The 9,999-nt window shown below is 42.9% G+C and overlaps 1 long non-coding RNA gene across 1 annotated transcript; it reads left to right on the forward strand.

The window, feature by feature from the left end:
- The first annotated feature begins 614 nt into the window (after positions 1-614).
- On the forward strand, positions 615-9,350 carry LOC142682170 (uncharacterized). The gene is made up of 3 exons (XR_012853948.1): positions 615-689; positions 4,931-5,004; positions 9,219-9,350. It is a non-coding gene; the product is annotated as an uncharacterized LOC142682170 (long non-coding RNA).
- Positions 9,351-9,999: the final 649 nt, after the last annotated feature.

Consider the following 9,999-nt stretch of genomic DNA (forward strand, 5'->3'; position numbering starts at 1 on the left):
TATGAGTGGCACAGTATAGTTGATGTGTCTAATTTTCTTTGCCTCTCTAGTGATTTGGCCACAAGTTGCAAGTTAGCATGTAGCTATTTTCGCTACTAGTGATATCACTTTGTGTCTTAACCTGGCGCATGTGAGGTCTTTGTTGAATGTGTGATATTCTTCATGATGACTGATAATAGCTATATTGTGTCCTCTCTAGGTCACATTTAGGCCCATGTAATATATATGAGTTGTAAATGGTCCACTGAATAGATTGTAGAATGGTTTTCTGTTTTATACAGATGTGGAGGAAAGTGCTATTTCTTCTAGACATCTGATCTTTGATGTGATTGGTGACTAATTTTGTGGTTGTGATCAGAGTTGATTATATCCTACTTATGGATGGCTTCTAGTCAAGATGGGGTGGTTTGTGCATACTCTTGGATAGGAAGACTTGAGGTTGGATCTCTAGTTTGGCTCCTCAGAATGTATCACAGAAAGGGTTTAATTGGCCCTTAAAATATTTGGGGGTTTCATTAGAAACTAGGCACACTAAAATCTCTTTACTGTTTCCAATACATCTATAGCATATACCAGGAATGTATTATCACACCTCTTTCTTGATTTTTTTTCTAGGTGTCTATTTGAAAGTGAAGAGAAGCAAGATATGGAATCCTCCAGACAGCGGCAATAGAGGAATCAAATGACTGGTAATTAATATTATTATTAATTACTGATAATTATCAGGCTAGTTTCTAGCCCTGGACTTTCAGAGGTGTGGTAATACCTTTCTGGTATATAAGGATATATGTCTAGTAGTACATATATTGGCTATAGATATTTAAGGGCATTGTAAATGCCTTTGTGTTCTACACATGGGTGCACTGCATTTACATTCCAACATACACATTCATCACCATCTCCACTTCCCCAATGGGAAATTTTTGGCTGCTATGGAGGGTATTGTGGCTGGCATAGGGTCTGTCCTCGCGGAATTGTAATTAGCATTGAAGACATTGTTGCTGTAATACGATGCATTCCGTGATTGTTGTTGTCAGAGGACATTGTGGCTTTTATGGTAACATCGTGACTGGGAATTAGGGATAGTGTGGCTGTCATGAGGACATTGTGACTTTTTTGGAGGCATTGTGATATTTGTGTTGGGATTGTGACTGGTAAAGTGAACAATGAGGGCATTGTGACTTAGTTGGAGATGTGGTATTAAAATGGGCATTGTGTTTGGGAATGTGGTAGTTGTCATGAGAGCATTTTGTTTGTCTTGGGGCATTATTAAGAGGCAATAAGTGAATTGTGGTTGCCATGGTTGTATTCCGAATGGCTAAGAAGGCATGGAGAGTAATGTGGCTGTCATTGAGGGACTTGTGGCTGTAATAGAGATATTGTGGCTGGGATAAGGGACATTGTGGATGTCATGTGGCATAGTGGCTCTCATGAGTGCATTGTTGCATGAATGGGAGCCATTGTGGCTGGTATTTGGCTATTTAGATAAGACATATAGCCGGTGTCATGTGGACATTGTAACTGTCCTCGCGGAATTGTAATTAGCATTGAAGGCATTGTTGCTGTCATTAGATGGCATTGTGACTTAGTTGGAGATGTGGTATTAAAATGGGCATTGTGTTTGGGAAAGTGGTAGTTGTCATGAAATCATTTTGTTTGTCTTGGGGCATTATGGTTCTCTTAAGAGGCAATAAGTGAATTGTGGTTGTCATGGTTGTATTCCAAATGGCTAAGGGGGCATTAAGGATAATGTGGCTGGCATTGTGGGACGGCTAAGGGGGCATTAAGGATAATGTGGCTGGCATTGTGGGACTTGTGGCTGTAATAGAGCGATTGTAGCTGGGATAAGGGACATTGTGGATGTCATGGGGGCATAGTGGCTCTTATGAGTGCATTGTTGCTTGAATGGGAGCCATTGTGGCTGGTATTTGGCTATTTGGATAAGATATATAGTGGGTGTTCTGTGGGCATTGCTTCTTGCATTGGGGGCATTGTGCGTAGAATGGGGGCAATCTAGTTGGAATAGGGCTATTAATGGCATTGTGAAAGGCATGGAGGGCATTGTGCCATTTCTTCATTTTCGTTGGCAAAAGGGGAATTGAGAACATTGTGGCTGTAATGGAGATATTGTGCCTGTGCTCAGGGACAGTGTGGCAGACATGTGGGCATAATGGCTCCAGAGGAACACTGTGGCTGGCACGTGGGCATTGCTGCCATAGGAGGAATTGTGGTTGACATAGCGACTATGTAGTTGTCATGGGAGCATTGAGGTATGCAAAAAAGGCATGCAGGCCATTGTGGCTGATATGGAGTGAAATGTGGCGTTTGTGGCGGCATTGATGCTGGCATAGATAGAATTGAGGGCTTTCTGGTTGTTCGATAAATTTGTAATTGGCACTTAGGGCATTGTGGCTCGCATATGAGTAATTTGGGGATAGTGGCTGTCATGGGGGGCATTGTGGATTTTAGGTAAGCATTGTGTCTGGTAAAGTGGACAATGAGGACATAGTGGTTGTCATGGGGCATTTTAGTTGTCCTGGTTCTATTGATGTTGGCTTAGGGAGCATTGAGGACAATATGGCTGGCATTGAGAGCATTAGATTATCATGGAGCATAGTGGCTGGGATAAGGGACACTGTGGACCTTGCAGATGTCATGGCTGCATTTTGACTGGGAAATGGGACATTGTTGATTTCATGGGGGCAATTTAGCTGGCATTTAGAGCACTGTGGCTGGCATGGAGGACAATTTACGATCATGGGGGCATTGGGGCTGGCATAAGAGGCATTGGCAGCACTGTGTCTGCGCTAAAGTACATTGTGGCTCGCATAGTGGCATTGTGGCTCCTGGCATAATGACTGTCATGGGGCATTGTAGTTGTCATAGGGCTATTGAAGCCATTGTGGCTGTCATGCTTGTATTGCAGTTAACTTAGGCGGCATTGAGAGCAATGTGGTTTGGATAAGGGGCATTGTGAAAGGAATAAGGGACACTGGACTTTGTATCGGTCATGGGGACATTTTAGCTACCATATGGGATATTGGTTAGAAGCATTATAGCTGTCACGTGGTATTGGATGTAATGGGGGCTTTGTGGTTGGTTGGCATTGTGGCTGGCAGGGAGGAAGTTGTGGCTAACATTGAGGATATTATGACTGGGATATGGGACATAGCGAGTGTCATGAGGATATTGTGGCTTGCAGGTGTCATTATGGCTGGCACGGGGACTTGTGTCTGTCATGTCTTGGTTAGCAAAGGGGAAAGTGAGTTCTTTGTGGCTTTAATAAAGGCATAGTGGCTTGCAAAGAAGCATTGACATTTGGTGGTTACCATTTTGGCCTTCGGGCTGGCATAAGGGGCATTGACAGCATTGTTGCATGGATAAAAGTACATTGCGGTCGCATGATTGTTGATTTTCTGGTGGTCTTTGTGGCTGTCATGGAGGGCATTTGACTGTCATAGTGGCATTGTGTCCCTTATAAATGACATTGTGGGTTTCATGAGGGCATAGTCACTCTTATAGGAGCATTATTGCCAGCATTGGGCATTGTAAATGCTTTGGTGTCATTGAGCGCAATGTCATTGTCATTGGCGCATTGTGCCTTACATGGGAGCTTTGTGGCTGTCATGTGGTTAATTGTAGTTTGCATATAGATACTGAGGCCATTGTGTGTTGAATAAAGGACATTTGGGTGGTCATTGTTGCTTGGATAAGAGGTATCACCGGCATTGCTGCTGGGATAAAGTACACTGTAGCTGGCATGGGGACTTTGTGGCTGGCATAGTGGCCACTGGCAGCGTGGTTGCTGCCATTAAGGCATTTTTGTGGAGATAACGTAGATTGCGTGTGTCATGGGATCAATGGGGGTGTCATGGGGCTTTAGTGACTTAGGAGACCATGTAAATGACATGGGGCATAATGTGGCTATTATAGGAACCTTGTGGCTGGCATGGCGCATTGTAGCTGGAATAAGGTACATTGTGGGTGTTGTGAGTGCATTGTGGCTAACCTGAAAAGCATTGTGGCTTTTTTTAAGGTCTTGTAGCTGGCACGACAGGCACTACGGTTGTTATGTGGGAATTTTGGTTGGCTTAGCAGGTATTGAAGGCATGGTGATTTGCATAGGGGTCATTGATGACTTTGTGGTTATCATGTGGGGGAAATGTGGCTGGCACTGAGGACTTTGTGGCTGTCATTGGAGCCATTTAGATGTGGTGGGACAATGTAGCTGTCATAGGTGCATTTTGGCTGTCATTTGAAAATTGTGACTGTCGTGGCTTTTTGATTTAGGGTTTGTGTGGACGATGTTTCTTTTTTTACTATGAGTGGCACAGTATAGTTGATGTGTCTAATTTTCTTTGCCTCTCTAGTGATTTGGCCACAATTTGCAAGTCAGCATCTAGCTATTTTCGCTACTAGTGATATCACTTTGTGTCTTAACCTGGCGCATGTGAGGTCTTTGTTGAATTTGTGATATTCTTCATGATGACTGATAATAGCTATATTGTGTCCTCTCTAGGTCAAATTTAGGCCCATGTCATATATGAGTTGTAAATGGTCCACTGAATAGATTGTAGAATGGTTTTCTGTTTTATACAGATGTGGAGGAGAGTGCTATTTCTTCTAGACATCTGATCGTTGATGTGATTGGTGACTAATTTTGGGGTTGTGATCAGAGTTGATTATATCCTACTTATAGCTTCTAGTCAAGATGGGGTGGTTTGTGCATACTCTTGGATAGGAAGACTTGAGGTTGGATCTCTAATTTGGCTCCTCAGAATGTATCACAGAAAGGGTTTAATTGGCCCTTAAAATATTTGGGGGTTTCATTAGAAACTAGGCACACTAAAATCTCTTTACTGTTTCCAATACATCTATAGCATATACCAGGAATGTATTGTCACACCTCTTTCTTGATTTTTTTTTCTAGGTGTTTATTTGAAAGTGAAGAGAAGCAAGATATGGAATCCTCCAGACAGCGACAATAGAGGAATCAAATGACTGGTAATTAATATTATTATTAATTACTGATAATTATCAGGCTAGTTTCTAGCTCTGGACTTTCAGAGGTGTGGTAATACCTTCCCGGTATATAAGGATATATGTCTAGTAGTACATATATTGGCTATAGATATTTAAGGGCATTGTAAATGCCTTTGTGTTCTACACATGGGTGCACTGCATTTACATTCCAACATACACATTCATCACCATCTCCACTTCCCCAATGGGAAATTTTTGGCTGGTATGGAGGGTATTGTGGCTGGCATAGGGAGAATTGAGGGCATAGGGTCTGTCCTCGCGGAATTGTAATTAGCATTGAAGACATTGTTGCTGTAATACGATGCATTCCGTGATTGTTGTTGTCAGAGGACATTGTGGCTTTTATGGTAACATCGTGACTGGGAATTAGGGATAGTGTGGCTGTCATGAGGACATTGTGACTTTTTTGGAGGCATTGTGATATTTGTGTTGGGATTGTGACTGGTAAAGTGAACAATGAGGGCATTGTGACTTAGTTGGAGATGTGGTATTAAAATGGGCATTGTGTTTGGGAATGTGGTAGTTGTCATGAGAGCATTTTGTTTGTCTTGGGGCATTATTAAGAGGCAATAAGTGAATTGTGGTTGCCATGGTTGTATTCCGAATGGCTAAGAGGGCATGGAGAGTAATGTGGCTGGGATAATTGACATTTTGGATGTCATGTGGCATAGTGGCTCTCACGAGGGCATTGTTAGATGAATGGGAGCCATTTTGGCTGGTATTTGGCTATTTGGATAAGACATATAGCCGGTGTCATGTGGACATTGTAACTGTCCTCGCAGAATTGTAATTAGCATTGAAGGCATTGTTGCTGTCATTAGATGGCATTGTGACTTAGTTGGAGATGTGGTATTAAAATGGGCATTGTGTTTGGGAAAGTGGTAGTTGTCATGAAATCATTTTGTTTGTCTTGGGGCATTATGGTTCTCTTAAGAGGCAATAAGTGAATTGTGGTTGTCATGGTTGTATTCCGAATGGCTAAGGGGGCATTAAGGATAATGTGGCTGGCATTGTGGGACGGCTAAGGGGGCATTAAGTATAATGTGACTGGCATTGTGGGACTTGTGGCTGTAATAGAGCTTTTTTAGCTGGGATAAGGGACATTGTGGATGTCATGGGGGCATAGTGTCTCTTATGAGTGCATTGTTGCTTGAATGGGAGCCATTGTGGCTGGTATTTGGCTATTTGGATAAGATATATAGTGGGTGTTCTGTGGGCATTTCTTCTTGCATTGGGGGCATTGTGCGTAGAATGGGGGCAATCTAGTTGGAATAGGGCTATTAATGGCATTGTGAAAGGCATGGAGGGCATTGTGCTATTTCTTCATTTTCGTTGGCAAAAGGGGAATTGAGAACATTGTGGCTGTAATGGAGATATTGTGCCTGGGCTCAGGGACAGTGTGGCAGACATGTGGGCATAATGGCTCCAGAGGAACACTGTGGCTGGCACGTGCGCATTGCTGCCATAGGAGGAATTGTGATTGACATAGGGACTTTGTAGTTGTCATGGGAACGTTGAGGTATGCAAAAAAGGCAGCAAAAAAGCCATTCAGGCCATTGTGGCTGATATGGAGTGCAATGTGGCGTTTGTGGTGGCATTGATGCTGGCATAGATAGAATTTAGGGATTTCTGGTTGTTCGATAAATTTGTAATTGGCACTTAGGGCATTGTGGCTCGCATATGAGTAATTTGGGGATAGTGGCTGTCATGGGGGGCATTGTGGATTTTAGGTAAGCATTGTGTCTGGTAAAGTGGTCAATGAGGACATAGTGGTTGTCATGGGGCATTTTAGTTGTCCTGGTTCTATTGATGTTGGCTTAGGGAGCATTGAGGACAATATGGCTGGCATTGAGAGCATTAGATTATCATGGAGCATAGTGGCTGGGATAAGGGACATTGTGGACCTTGCAGATGTCATGGCTGCATTTTGACTGGGAAATGGGACATTGTTGATTTCATGGGGGCAATTTAGCTGGCATTTAGAGCACAGTGGCAGGCATGGAGGACAATTTACGATCATGGGGGCATTGGGGCTGGCATAAGAGGCATTGGCAGCACTGTGTCTGCGCTAAAGTACATTGTGGCTCGCATAGTGGCATTGTGGCTCCTGGCATAATGACTGTCATGGGACATTGTAGTTGTCATAGGGCTATTGAAGCCATTGTGGCTGTCATGGTTGTATTGCAGTTAACTTAGGCGGCATTGAGAGCAATGTGGTTTGGATAAGGGGCATTGTGAAAGGAATAAGGGACACTGGACTTTGTATCTGTCATGGGGACATTTTAGCTGCCATATGGGATATTGGTTAGAAGCATTATGGCTGTCACGTGGTATTGGATGTAATGGGGGCTTTGTGGTTGGCTGGCAGGGAGGAAGTTGTGGCTAACATTGAGGATATTATGACTGGGATATGGGACATAGCGAGTGTCATGAGGATATTGTGGCTTGCAGGTGTCATTATGGCTGGCACGGGGACTTGTGTCTGTCATGTCTTGGTTAGCAAAGGGGAAAGTGTTCATTGTGGCTTTAATAAAGGCATAGTGGCTTGCAAAGGAGCATTGACATTTGGTGGTTTCCATTTTGGCCTTCGGGCTGGCATAAGGGGCATTGACGGCATTGTTGCATGGATAAAGTACATTGTGGTCGCATGATTGTTGATTTTCTGGTGGCTTTGTGGCTGTCATGGAGGGCATTTGACTGTCATAGTGGCATTGTGTCCCTTATAAATGACATTGTGGGTTTCATAAAGGCATAGTCACTCTTATAGGAGCATTATTGCCAGCATTGGGCATTGTAAATGCCTTGGTGTCATTGAGCGCAATATCATTGTCATTGGCGCATTGTGCCTTACATGGGAGCTTTGTGGCTGTCATGTGGTTAATTGTAGTTTGCATATAGATACTGAGGCCATTGTGTGTTGAATAAAGGACATTTGGGTGGTCATTGTAGCTTGGATAAGAGGTATCACCGGCATTGCTGCTGGGATAAAGTACACTGTAGCTGGCATGGGGACTTTGTGGCTGGCATAGTGGCCACTGACAGCGTGGTTGCTGCCATTAAGGCATTTTTGTGGAGATAACGTAGATTGCGTGTGTCATGGGATCAATGGGGGTGTCATGGGGTTTTAGTGACTTAGGAGACCATGTAAATGACATGGGGCATAATGTGGCTATTTTAAGAACCTTGTGGCTGGCATGGCACATTGTAGATGGAATAAGGTGCATTGTGGGTGTTGTGAGTGCATTGTGGCTAACCTGAAAAGCATTGTGGCTTTTTTTAAGGTCTTGTAGCTGGCACGGCAGGCACTACGGTTGTCATGTGGGAATTTTGGTTGGCTTAGCAGGTATTGAAGGCATGGTGATTTGCATAGGGGGCATTGATGACTTTGTGGTTGTCATGTGCGGGAAATGTGGCTGGCACTGAGGACTTTGTGGCTGTCATTGGAGCCATTTAGATGTGGTGGGACAATGTAGCTGTCATAGGTGCATTTTGGCTGTCATTGGAAAATTGTGACTGTTGTGGCTTTTTGATTTAGGGTTTGCGTGGACGATGTTTCTTTTTTTACTATGAGTGGCACAGTATAGTTGATGTGTCTAATTTTCTTTGCCTCTCTAGTGATTTGGCCACAAGTTGCAAGTCAGCATCTAGCTATTTTCGCTACTAGTGATATCACTTTGTGTCTTAACCTGGCGCATGTGAGGTCTTTGTTGAATGTGTGATATTCTTCATGATGACTGATAATAGCTATATTGTGTCCTCTCTAGGTCACATTTAGGCCCATGTCATATATGAGTTGTAAATGGTCCACTGAATAGATTGTAGAATGGTTTTCTGTTTTATACAGATGTGGAGGAGAGTGCTATTTCTTCTAGACATCTGATCTTTGATGTGATTGGTGACTAATTTTGGGGTTGTGATCAGAGTTGATTATATCCTACTTATAGCTTCTAGTCAAGATGGGGTGGTTTGTGCATACTCTTGGATAGGAAGACTTGAGGTTGGATCTCTAATTTGGCTCCTCAGAATGTATCACAGAAAGGGTTTAATTGGCCCTTAAAATATTTGGGGGTTTCATTAGAAACTAGGCACACTAAAATCTCTTTACTGTTTCCAATACATCTATAGCATATACCAGGAATTTATTATCACACCTCTTTCTTGATTTTTTTTTCTAGGTGTCTATTTGAAAGTGAAGAGAAGCAAGATATGGAATCCTCCAGACAGCGGCAATAGAGGAATCAAATGACTGGTAATTAATATTATTATTAATTACTGATAATTATCAGGCTAGTTTCTAGCTCTGGACTTTCAGAGGTGTGGTAATACCTTCCCGGTATATAACGATATATGTCTAGTAGTACATATATTGGCTATAGATATTTAAGGGCATTGTAAATGCCTTTGTGTTCTACACATGGGTGCACTGCATTTACATTCCAACATACACATTCATCACCATCTCCACTTCCCCAATGGGAAATTTTTGGCTGGTATGGAGGGTATTGTGGCTGGCATAGGGAGAATTGAGGGCATAGGGTCTGTCCTCGCGGAATTGTAATTAGCATTGAAGACATTGTTGCTGTAATACGATGCATTCCGTGATTGTTGTTGTCAGAGGACATTGTGGCTTTTATGGTAACATCGTGACTGGGAATTAGGGATAGTGTGGCTGTCATGAGGACATTGTGACTTTTTTGGAGGCATTGTGATATTTGTGTTGGGATTGTGACTGGTAAAGTGAACAATGCGGGCATTGTGACTTAGTTGGAGATGTGGTATTAAAATGGGCATTGTGTTTGGGAATGTGGTAGTTGTCATGAGAGCATTTTGTTTGTCTTGGGGCATTATTAAGAGGCAATAAGTGAATTGTGGTTGCCATGGTTGTATTCCGAATGGCTAAGAGGGCATGGAGAGTAATGTGGCTGTCATTGAGGGACTTGTGGCTGTAATAGAGAT

The sequence above is a fragment of the Rhinoderma darwinii genome, assembly GCF_050947455.1.
Source record: "Rhinoderma darwinii isolate aRhiDar2 chromosome 3 unlocalized genomic scaffold, aRhiDar2.hap1 SUPER_3_unloc_1, whole genome shotgun sequence".
NCBI classification, from domain to species: Eukaryota; Metazoa; Chordata; class Amphibia; order Anura; family Rhinodermatidae; genus Rhinoderma; species Rhinoderma darwinii.